Source organism: Protomyctophum bolini, assembly GCF_963924005.1.
Source record: "Protomyctophum bolini genome assembly, chromosome: 3".
NCBI classification, from domain to species: Eukaryota; Metazoa; Chordata; class Actinopteri; order Myctophiformes; family Myctophidae; genus Protomyctophum; species Protomyctophum bolini.
In genome coordinates, this window is record NC_137864.1 from 18,400,927 (window position 1) to 18,413,553 (window position 12,627).

Sequence of the window (12,627 nt, forward strand, 5' to 3'; positions counted from 1 at the left end):
TGTCCCATTTTTGATCAAGGGTACTTTGGAAATAGCTGGGATTTGATCTCACTATATTAAATTGTCAATCACTTATTGAATATTAACAATTGCAGTACATATTTTATGCATACTCTCATTCCTGACCACACCCATTTCAACCTCAGTATTTCATCGTAACTCAAACACATAATTTCCCAGCTCATTCACCACAAGACGGTCACAAGACACTCGGCAAGCCCCTTTTCAGTCTCCTCTGCACGGATTCATCTGTCGACCATCCCTCCATCTGAGGCTATGAGAGGAGGGGTTGAAGACCAGACCACACCATCATGCCAGTTCTGAAGAGCAGAGAGGAGATCTGGGCTGGCAGTGTACAAGGTAGGCCAGACCCCATGGTCACTTGTCCGTTAACTCAGTGGTTTTCAACTCTTTTCATATCAAGGTCCATTATTTATTCGGCATTTGAGCCACGGACGACCATTAGATGAGATTTAGCCTCTCAGACCCCAAGACTTAGAATATTTTGTTGTCGTTGGCGACGTACCATTAGGAGAAGCGATGTTCAAATTAACAATTCTTCTACATTCTCTATTTGTGTAGACTTCTTATAAATTAGTAATGCTGATGTTTAACAATAATTTTACTCTCGAGAGCGTAACTTGAAAACATTTGGTTTCATTTTACACTCTCAAGAGTTAAAGATCTAATAAGTGTCTATTTGGTTACCAACTCTATCATTAGCTTGGGACCACCTAGCATCCCTTCAAGGACCACTGGTGGTCCCCGGACCACTGGTTGAAAACCACTGCTTTAACTATATAATTCTATTTCAACTCTTGAGAGAGTACAAGTAGGCTACAAATATGACGCTTCTGGGTCCATTTGGTTGCATTTCTACTCTAAGAGTTACAAATGGATACATGAACAGTGAGGATTTTAGGCCAGAGTTCAAATGTTCCTCACTACAATGGTCAGTGAATAATGGGACTAACACAGTAACATTGGAGTTTTATGTCTGTGTATTGATTCTGAAAACAGATCGTTTCCAGAGTTCAGTTCCGTGTGTGTGTGTGTGTGTGTGTGTGTGTGTGTGTGTGTGTGTGTGTGTGTGCTTATTACATATTTAACTAACATGACCTTTAGATTCGACATTGACTACTGTATTAGGCAAGGCACGTACTGCACATTTCAACAAGGCAATGCAATGTGCTTTACATAAAACATTTTAGCAAAAGAAAGAATACTAAAACTATAATTAGCCTAATAAATAGTGTTATTAACTTTAACATGAAACAAATGAGTGTAACTCTGGGTATTGAACTGAAGAATAGGAACGTTCTTTCCTTCTTTTTGCTTCTATACTTTAAAAGTAACGAAAAGTGATGAGAAATGAAGGATACATTCAGAGCCAAAGGAAGAATGGAGAAATTGCCTTTTCTTTTTTTTCTTTTTTACCCCTCATAGACTCAGAGCCTAGTGTTCAGATAAGGGATAATGAGACACTGGCTTCAATAAGCCCATCCAAATGCTTGAGATGTACAGCTTCACGAGGGAAAACAGGTCTAGACAATGGTGTGCTATAACGTATATGTAAAGCAGCTTGGACGAGGGAGCTGGAGTCCGTTTTTATTGCTGAGCTTGTGCTCCTCACCAGCCAGCCAACCGGCCTACAGCTCAGGACTGATAAGAGGGGGCAGAGAGGGGGGGGGGAGAGATTAGCAAGGAAGTTTTAAAGCTGTGGGAGAGGGCGTTGATAATGGAAGGACATACAGTAGAATACATTGATGCAGGGGGTGAAGCAGAAATGTAGCTTCAAAGTGGAGCTCACATATGTTGTTCTCGTATGATGGATTGTTAAAAGTAGCTGGGATCTCTTCAGTGGTCTGTCCTTAGCCCCTCGACACTATTTTTCCGAAAATAGCAGTTCAACAAGATCACAAGGCTTTGCGGTGCGTTGTGATGTGATGTTATTACACCTATTCTTGCATATAAGGTTCGTCCTATGACAGTCTAGACATCTTAGGACAGACTGAGTTTGTGTAGAGGGTGTGTGTGCCGTGTTTGCGTGTGTGTGTGGCCTGTGGCGCGAGCGCGCGCGCGGGGGAAGGGGGGGGGGGGGGGGGGGGTACAGAGCCTGGTTAACTTGCATCTAAGGTTTAAGTTGCAATTGTGCCTTCCAAATTAAATTACTAACATTGATTGATTGAGTATTTAACAGTTTGCATAATTACAGTACATTTCAAGCACAACTCAATACAAAAACTGTTAACTGGGTGGACAACCCAATACAGCACTATACTTGTTTAGAAGAGGGTCCACCTTGTTCAATTCATCATAACATTTAGAGACATACAAATATACACTTCTATGAAACAGGAAATCATCATAAAGGAGGTAAAAAGGGAAAAGAAAACATATACAGTGAGGGGGGGAAAGGGGTTGGTGGAGGGAACACCGACTCACACTCAAAATATCAGGTCACAGATAATTGGGAAGTTGTATGTATGCGGGAGGTGTACTTGAAGAAGTAGTGTTGTGTTGAAAAGACATGTCTTGAATGCTTTATAAGTTAAATCTGGTTTGATCCCAATACAGCCGCCTTGGTTCATTCAGGTATTTGAAAGACAATATTGAAATTCAAGTTTAAGCTTGTTTATTTACTGTGGTAGAGTAATAAGGCCCTTAAAAGTTACCCCTAACAAAGGAGGAACTATAAGAATAACTATACAGGAATACATTTCAAAGGTGGGGGGACACAGTACCGACACAATAGCCTGGCCATACTCATATCACACCGTCTTCGCAAATTTCTTTCCCAACGGCAGATTTGCTTATTATCCAGGCTACCGACACACATCCTCAAAAGGGCTTTTCAGACAGGACAACTCATGATTGCATAGAATATATATTTTTTAAATATAAAATGAGCAATATATTTATTATGGTTTGGCGATGAATTGGATCTGCTTTTAGGTACTCTAATAAAGCGCATCTCCCAACCATATGGGTCTCCAAATACCCCGTACCTAGACAGCAGATCCAAAACAACAGGTGGCAGCTGGGGTGGCAGCATTTTATAAGCAGATAACAGAGCAGCAGTTTCAGTGTGAGCAGCACAAAGCAAGCAGGGATGAGCAGTGCAAACTTCCAGTTTAAATAGCCAACATGCTCTGCACATGTCTGACGTGACCCTGGTTTCCGCCCTTTTTTGGGAGGGGCTGGAAACAGCGTTGCGGCTTGTGATTGGGTGAGACGGGCCGTCAGTGGAGTAGGAGCGCTCCGCTGTGTTCATTGTATGGGGGGGGGGGGGGGGTCTAAAACATAGGGCAAAAGTCCTCCCCAAAGCGGGGCAGAAAACTTTCTGTGACAGGCGTGACGCTCATTCGTTTTCAGGTCATCCTGCCTGAGGTAGAACCAATTGTGTGCCCCTCCAATACACAGGTTTAATGTTTGTCTTTAGTTCAATGTTTGCTTTGTAAACACCATTGACAATGAAGGGAACATTTACGTCATAATATGCCTCATTACGTCATATTGTCTCTTTAAGTCATAATAATGATCATTATAACATTGTGAAAGAAAATATAAAAAACAAAACATCAGGGAAAATGTTATATACGTGTACAATCGAAATATGTGGTGTGCACTTAAAAAATGCACTTAATTTCAAAAAGGTTGCAGACACCAACCTACACCATTTCACTAGTGAACTAGAGAAAATAACTAAAGTCCACTGGCTTTGCTTCATTGGTTGTTAATGAAGTAAAACATGTACTTGTTAGCACTCATTATTTCCCCTCAATAGATATATAAATATATTATTCACACCATGAACTTCTTTTCTAAATAAGAATGGAAAATGATCTCCCGTGAATCTATTTTCCATATGAAATGAAAATGTGTTAAAAAAATGTAAATGTTTGCGCCACCTGTGAAGTCTCATTTATTCACTGTGTCCATGGACTTGACGATGAATGCAGGCATAACATTATGGTTTCCGTATGCAGTAAATAGCAGCTGAGTTCTGATCATATTGGAGTTTATTGGGGACTTTGGAGGTGGTGGTAGCCGTAGCACTTGCACTAGCCTCAACGGTTACAGGCATATGCAAAGGCAACACTTATGTAATTTAGTAAGCATTTTATGTATGTATGACATAGCACTCTATACTCATAGTTTCATTGTACAGATTCTACTATTAGGTGGATGTTAGGCTCTCAGCTTGCTTGTGATCCTTGATGACTCTTTCTCTATGTATTTGATGTATTACCATGTGTTGTCTTTGCTTGCTGTAAATCGCTCTGGATTAACCAAATGCCTAAATTGAGTAAATGGTGGTGCCATAGAGGATACTGTTGCAATAGTCGAGCCAGGATGTGATGAAACTGTGATACGAACACAGCGTTGCATATTTTAACCATAAAATGTAGAAGACGTCCACATTGTTTTGGTCTCCGCTAACTGGCCAACTAGCAGCTCCAGGGCTTGTCCCTCACTGATACAATCTTAAAGCAAGTTTGTGGTTAAATTTAGGTGTTACTTTAGATCTAAGGGTGTAATCCCAGATTACAGGAACAACAAATTTGTCTCTAGGGCAGATTTTACCTTCATGAAAACAGGCTGATGTAGAGTATGTAGAGAAAATAAAATATAATGTAATGAATGAATGAAACTGATCACATTAATGCATCACATTCAATTAAGAAATCCCAGTATAGCACAATATCACACATTGTCAAACATGTATGTGGCCAAATGCACCTATAGGCTTGTGCACATTGATATACAGTACACTATCAAACATACAAAACATTTGCGCGCGTGCACACACACACACACACACACACACACACACACACACACACGTGTCAGGCTGGGAGGGGGCTCAACAGGGCAGGGGATCTGATATACATTCGACACCGTGTTTCAATATGGTAACAAGATATGTTTCCTCGTTATGACGTTAACTGCGTTCTCATTGTGCCGTGATATTTATTATACAAGATGGCGTCTCCTCCTGTCACAAGGAGATACCGTTTCTGGTACAATGGGGTATAGGCCTACTTATCATGTTATACTGAGATAATGATGAAATTATACATCTGTGTCGGCAGCTCGGGCTGTCTGTAGTTCACGCATGGCATGGAGTGTATAAAAGAAGCAGTCAGAATGAGGCAGGGAATCGACGTTAACAGACGTAATGAGGATGAAGGAGACCGATCGCCTGACAGATGCTGTATGTGGGACATGAAGCCAGGAAGGATAATGTGACAGTGACAGTGTGGTGGAGTTGTGGAGAGGGCTGGAGGTGTACTGCGAAACCCTCAGTGCTAATTAACCACAGTAAGCCTTGCTGACTGTGGCTCCTGCCATAGGGTCCGGCCGGAGCCTATCTCCTGTTTCTGTAGCATGAGGTGTGGCATGATGTACAAGGACACCCCCTGGACATGACGCTAGCTAGTATGTCGCAGGGACTTACCCCAGACGCTCCTCTAACCACAAGATCACTGAGCTGCCTGCTAGCAGCCTGTTCTGGGAAGAAGATTTCAGATTTCTCAGCACACTCAAACAGGATAGGATGTCAAACTGGGGTGGTCCATGAAATTTAAATGATGAGAATATCACTGATAGAGCCATAACAATCTTCTCTTATGGGGGATCCTTGCATATCTTTTCAAATGGGGGTCCGCGGGCTAATAAGTGTCAATTTGGGGTCCTTGACATGAAAAGGTTTGAGGCCAACTACTAGACACACACATAACGCTCAAGCACCCTCACACTCACAGTACAAGTAACCTAATTGCATGCATTTCGGCATTTCATGTTATATTGTTGTTTTTATTAATTAAAAAAATAAGATTCGATAACATATTGGTGCTCCTTACATTTTGGTGGGTGCTCCTAAAATGTTTCTCGCACTCCTACAATTTTATACTGGTAGCACTGGTGCTACCACGTAAAAAGGTTAATTTCGAGATTGGGTTGGGTTTTGGGTAGGGTGTTGGACTCATGACTGTAAGACTATTTAGTATGTCAGACCCAGGGACGTGCACACATAGACATCAAAGGGGCCTTCAGCCCCTGCCCTTTTACCCGTCTGTATTCTGTAAGACGTCTGCCCTCTCCAGACCACGAATGCAATCCATGCCATGCTGGAAGGCAGCATTCAGAAGAATTGCTTTTTCCCCCGAAGTCTCCTGAACTTGAACGCAGCATTTTGCGTTGAACAAATTTATTTAGAAATCCATGTCTCATCTCCACTAGCTAAACATTGCTGGGTTGTGCCCCAAAAATAACTGATCTACAAGCCCGCAACGCATTGTGAGCTTGTAGATCTGCTATTTTCGCTATTTTTGTCCAAAAGTGCCATTTTACGGGATTTCAGCCCCTGTCTCTAACACTCTCTGCACGTCCCTGGTCAGACCAAACACATGCACCCGTCCAAGAATAACTAAAGTCCAAGTCAACTAGTCCCTGGTATAATCCACAGTAGGTTCAGGAAGAGCAAAAAAGAAGAAGTAAAGTTACATTCATATACTCTTGGAGTTACAAATGGATAAAAGAACACTATGAAATGTAATGTTGTTTGCTCTCTTTTTAAAGTAGTAGTTCAGCAACAAACAAAACAAATACTTATTTTCTACCAATTACACATCCCACGAAGCCTTGAATTCATGGAGATTCGTTTTGTTTTTGTCATCCAATCATTTGACTGGGTGGCTGGTTGTTAGCAGGAGACTCTGCTGGTCGTGAAATTATTGGTTCAGGAATGCGACAAAAAAACACAAAAATATCCATGAATTCAAGACTTCATGGGGTGTGTAATTGATAGAATAATAAGTAGTTTTTAGACTAACTACGTCTGTAAACATGCAGCAGCATTCCCTCCCCTGTTTTGAACAGTTAACTTTGGAGACACCGTGGCCAAGTGCTCAATCAAGGGCGTCATTTTAAGTGAGGGCAATTGCCACCCTGTTAGCTTTTTAATTTAATGCCAAAATTCTGGCCTTTCTAATTTGGGCATGTCATTAGGCCACATGTGATTAAAGAACAAAACTGCAGCTCTTATATTTTTGGAATCAAGTGGTCCCTTTTTTGCCACCCCAATGAAATGACACCTCTGTGCCAAAGTGATAACTTTACTTAAACACATTTTTTGTTATTAGCTCGATTCCACTGTTCACCTCTTTCTTCCGCCGGCCCTTTATATTTCGATCTGCGTTTCTGCAATGCTCTTTGTACTAGCCATGTAATCCTCTCCAAATGTGCATGTCATTTACATTTCACACATGCACGCCAGTACGTACCGGTACGTACTGTATGTATTGTGTGCGCACGCCATGCCATGCCACGCATGCACGCACACACACACACACACACACACACACACACACACACACACACACACACACACACACACACACACACACACACACACACACAGATTATAATATATTCAACTTCACCTCACCTTTTGGCAAGAACAAATAACATTTGACATGTCTACCACTCTTTATTTCCATAGCTCTTCATGTGTGACTGTGAGAAAATGAGATGGAGCTAAGAATAGAAAAAGTGGGAGCAATACTGTGAGGCTGCTGCTGCTAGTCAGTCTTTTACACCAGTGGTTTTCAAACCTTTTCAGGACCCCCAAATAATATATGCATTTGGCTGCAGACCACAATCTTTTGTGCCCCATACAAGATTTGTGTTATGATTCAATATTTTTTTCTGATCTACAAGCTCACAACGCATTGCAATGTGACACGTTGTAGATATATCTATCCGCTATTGAATAAAATGCAAACATGCATCCGGAGCTAGAGAGCCTTCTTTCCCCTTGTGTGTTCATTTATGACATGATGAGCTGTTTCCGTGTCAGCTGCCATCTGTTGAGACCTATGGAAGTTGTCACTTCTCCTTTCATTCCAAAGATAGTCTTTTTGAAGCATTTTACTTGACACACTACGGCAAATAGAGGACAACAGACGCCAGTGAGGCTTTTCAGATGGAGAATGGCAGATTGCAGTACGAAAATTAAAGATTTGTGGGTTGAGGAACGGCTAGAGGTGACGAGAGAGTGATGACAGGTTTTGATTGCTGTACAGGATTGGGGACAATGTGATGAATTAAAGTACTGAAACGGGAGAACAGAAAAGAATCATGTGTGACACAGATAGCTCAGCCTGGGAGAGAGTGGTTGCAAGTGGATAATTATGTTCAAGAGGGAGAGGAAGAGCGTCATAAAAAGATGGACGAATAAAGCATAGATTGAATTTGTGGAGACATTAGCAGAGACATGATAGTCATCAGTAATAGGCTTAGTTCACCCTAATAAGTAGCAAACGTCATGACAGCTGCACATCGAAAATCAATTTCATTGTCACCAGACAATCATAGTTAATACTTGGTGAAACAATGAAAACAAAAAATGGCACACAATGGTTGTCCTCCACCAACCAGTTGCCTTCTACTCTGTATCTGTGCAAACTTATATCGTGTACTGTGTAATAGTTAATTAAGACTTTGAAGGAATTGAATTGATTGAATTGTGTTTTGTGAGGTCACAGTGGCCTTGGACTTGAAACTCAGCTACTTGTAATCAGTGTTGTAGTGCTACTTTTAGAAGTTTACAAGCTCACAAGAGTGTGAGCTTGTAGATCAGTGAGCTTGTAGATCAGCTATTTTCAGCAATTGTAAAATCAGCCATTACGACGCATCAAGGCCTGCCAAAATACATTTTAGTCGACTAAATCAACTGTAGATTTAGTCGACTAAAACTAGACTTAACACAAAAACATTCCAGGTGAATGTAAATTATTCAAAATACTATGACTAAAACTAAAATAAAAATTTGCTGCCAAAAACAACACTGGTTTGGTGGCCGAGTTTCTTCTATGTTTGACATGGTGACTTCCACAAGCAGAGGTCAGTTCAGCAGGTGGTGGCTTTGCAGAAGGGAAGATACAGCTTTAGATTCTGCTGATTCGTCAGCTGTCATATAAGATATAACCACATGGATGAGAAGATATGGCAGTAAACCATTCGATGCCTTTATCACACATCTCACCTGGGGGTGGGTGGGTGGATGGATGGATGGATGGATGCCTGGTTGAATGAATTGAAGAATGAATGAATGACCATAAGTGGCGTGGTGGTTAAAAATCACACTTGTGTGAAGTGAGGGGCACCCACTGTATTTGTATCGGCCACATGACATCTCACGTCATATTTAGTGCCCTAAAAAACAAACATTAAAGTCCATAGACTTGTCTGGCAAACGATTGATGTCATACGTGCTCTAAACAAATACTAAAGTCCATACTGTACACAGACTTAGCTGGCACTCGTCCATAGACTTGGCTGGCTCTAAAGTGCTCTAAACAAACCATTTTAATATCCTCAAAGTCCATAGACTTGGCTGGCAAACGATTTATGTCATAAGTGCTCTAAACAAACATTAAAAAAAAACATAGATGTAATCTTCAAAAGCCATGTACTGTATTGGAGGGGCTAGCGCCCCTCAATTACAGTGACTGCTATTGACTCCAGTATATTGTCTCTTTTCGCATAAAGCAACAGAGATCAGAGTCAGAAGCAATGCAGAGCTATCATCTTGGGGGTAAACGGAACACGGGAAGGCGGAGACGAGCCATGTTTGATTGTTTGTGAAACCGTGCATTAGTGCTGATTCATTACATTTAGGCTTATATTACAGTAAGTGGAGGGGAGTGTGTAGGCTTATACTTGATATAATTTGCTGGGATAGTTTTGCCTGCAAAATGAGGAACATAAAATATGACAGCATCAAATGGGTGAGGTGCTATGTTTCAAAATGAGACTCTGGTCTCGTAAAAAAAGATCACTGGCATGAAAGTCGAATTCACTGTGGAATATTATAGAAGTTATTAAATATGAAATATGGCACGAACCGCTTTAACAAAAACCTTCTTCTTTTTCACTATGAGTGGTCAGTTATCGTAACAATTATTTTAACATGTAAAAAGGACACATACTTCTGTGGGTCTTTAGATATAATTGCTCTTTTGGATTAGATGAGGAACTCTGGGCTATATAGCTTTTCACTACTGGTTCTCAAACCTTTTCATGTCAATGACCCCTTGTTGCTAAATTGCTGCAGACAACCCATCTGAAATTATTTTGTGCCAAAAATAAATAAGAAGCGGTTCATGTTGTCCATGTTTAACCCATTTAGGCCTGATAAATAAAAAGTCTGCACATATCCTGAAAGGTTTTTCTGTGAAACAGAAAAACATCCAAACAGTAGGCCCGTCTTCCATTGCACATACTGTACTACCTGGTGATGTCAATGCTTTAAATGGCAAAACTATGTACCTCATTCAATATGATGCCAAACTAGCCATATATAAAGATACAGATGCTTTGTCAATTAATTCTCCTACTTTTGTGAACAAGTGGCCTCACTTGTTGCCATGTGATGATCTGTCAGAGCCTTCGAGATTGTAAGATATGTATAAATAGTCACTTGCATTCGTTTGGATTGCAAACCACTGGTACTTCGACATTATTTTCTCCTTAATTTTTCACCCCTCTGCCAACCTAGTCCCCATATATGGGGGACATGGGGAGAGCAACGGACTTGAACTCATACTTCCTTCATGCCTGAGTATCCAAGTTGCTCCTTTCCCTGGTTGGATGTAGCGTGTGGAAGGAACACGTTATTCCAACCAGTTCCTTTCCCCTCCATCAGGCGCCCCGGCTGGCCAGGGGGAGGAAGTTTAGACACCAGGATTACTGCATGTCTTTTGTGAGGGTACCTACCCTAGGGGACACGGGAAGAACAAAGGAAAGGAAAGGTACTATGTTTACCCAGGGTAACTGGACTAAGTTCAATAACTTGTTTACAGCCAGGCCCTGCTCATAGAACATTTCATGGTAGGGGTTCAATGCCATGTCCAAGGGCACTTCAGCGGTGGTAATTTTAACGTGCCGGTCCGGGGATACGAACTAGCGACCTTCTGATACCAAGACCACTCCGCAAACCGTTCGGCCACCGCTGCCTAACATGCAAACTCCACACAGAAAGGCCCAGACCCGCCTCGGGTATGGGCACTGATGACGCAGAGTAGGAAACACGCCGCCAGCACCCACAGCGTCCCGAGTGGGAATCGAACCCAATACCTTCTAGCTGTGAGGTGACAGCACTACCAACTGTGCCACCATGCCCCCTCAACATTATTTTCAATAGAAATTTTCCTTGCTTTACTACATAGGGACTACAGAAATACATCAACTAGATGGGAGCCACTGTTAAAGCATTGAATTTTGTGACACATTGTACACTATTACCAAGACATGGCACACTGCACGTCTATACACTTGTGAAGATATGACAGGGGGCTGTCTTTGTAAGCAGTCAGCGTAGCTATAGTTCCGTGGTGGTTTGATCCCACTGGGGCCCCCAGGGGCCCCGCCATTCTGAGAAAAGGGACGCGTCATTTTGCTGCTAAATTAAGTTCAGAACAGGAGATATGACCTCTGTGGAATAAATGGCTCCAATGAGGTAATGAAGACCCCGGGGGATAAAGGAATCCTTCCTTGAATCCTCGGCCCCCGCTTTTTTTCCTCTTCCTTTCTTGTTCCTTCAGCCCTTTGTGTGCGTGCGTGCATGCTTGTGCGTGCGTGCGTGCGTGCGTGCGTGCGTGCGTGCGTGCGTGCGTGCGTGCGTGCGTGTGTGTGTGTGTGTGCGTGCGTGTGCGTGTACTGTACGCTAGTATTTGTGTGCTTATTACCCCGTCTCTCTCTAGTCAGTTTATTTCCTATAATCAAGAGAATAATGTGTTATAGGATGTTCTTTGGAGAGCTATATACAGGCAGCCTCAATACGACACTCTGGATCTGTGTCTTACTTACCAGAGGAGACTCGGACAACCTGAATTGCACTTCATCAAACACCCCAGACCCTCTTCAGTGACCTAATGATTTCCCCATCATTCTGCGGCCCTCTATGACAATAGCAAAGTGAAAAGACTCTTCACTGTAGAGGGCCCTTAGTGGCTCGTATTAGGACCTGCCATGGTTTCCTCTCTTCACTGTAAAGACCACTAAAATGGACAAAAAACTGCAGAAAAACAAAAAGCTTCAAATTGTGAATTTCTGCTGTTTGTTCAGGTGCATGAATGACACTGTATATTGTCTCTTCTTTTGAGACCATTACCCTCCCCTAATGCTGCTGATACACGCTATCCCTAGGGTATGCGTGTGACATCATCATACCCGGAAGTTATGCAGGAACAACGTTAAACTGTGTGTGTGTGTGTGTGTGTGTGTGTGTGTGTGTGTGTGTGTGTGTGTGTGTGTGTGTGTGTGTGTGTGTGTGTGTGTGTGTGTGTGTGTGTGTGTGTGTGTGTGTGTGTGTGTGTGTGTGTGTGTGTGTGTGTGTGTGTGTGTGTGTGTGTGTGTGTGTGTGTGTGTGTGTTCTATCTACAAGCTTAGAATGCATCACAATGCATTGTGAGCTTACATATCAGTTATTTTCACTATTTGACATACAGCAGTCAGTGTATACTGTAGTGGGGTTTTGCTGCATGGAACTATACTGTAGCGGCCCTCGATTGTGTAAGAAGACAAAGTGGATGGTCTCAACGGGTGTCTTTATTTTCT

General features: G+C 42.1%; 1 protein-coding gene across 1 annotated transcript in view; it reads left to right on the forward strand.

Annotated features, from left to right (window-relative positions):
* Positions 1-348: 348 nt before the first annotated feature.
* Positions 349-12,627, forward strand: part of grin2bb (glutamate receptor, ionotropic, N-methyl D-aspartate 2B-b) — a gene marked incomplete at its 3' end in the record, with an annotated part of 123,228 nt that continues 110,949 nt past the window's right edge. Inside the window, exon 1 of the mRNA XM_080757229.1 lies at positions 349-360. The remainder of the gene's footprint in view (positions 361-12,627) is intronic.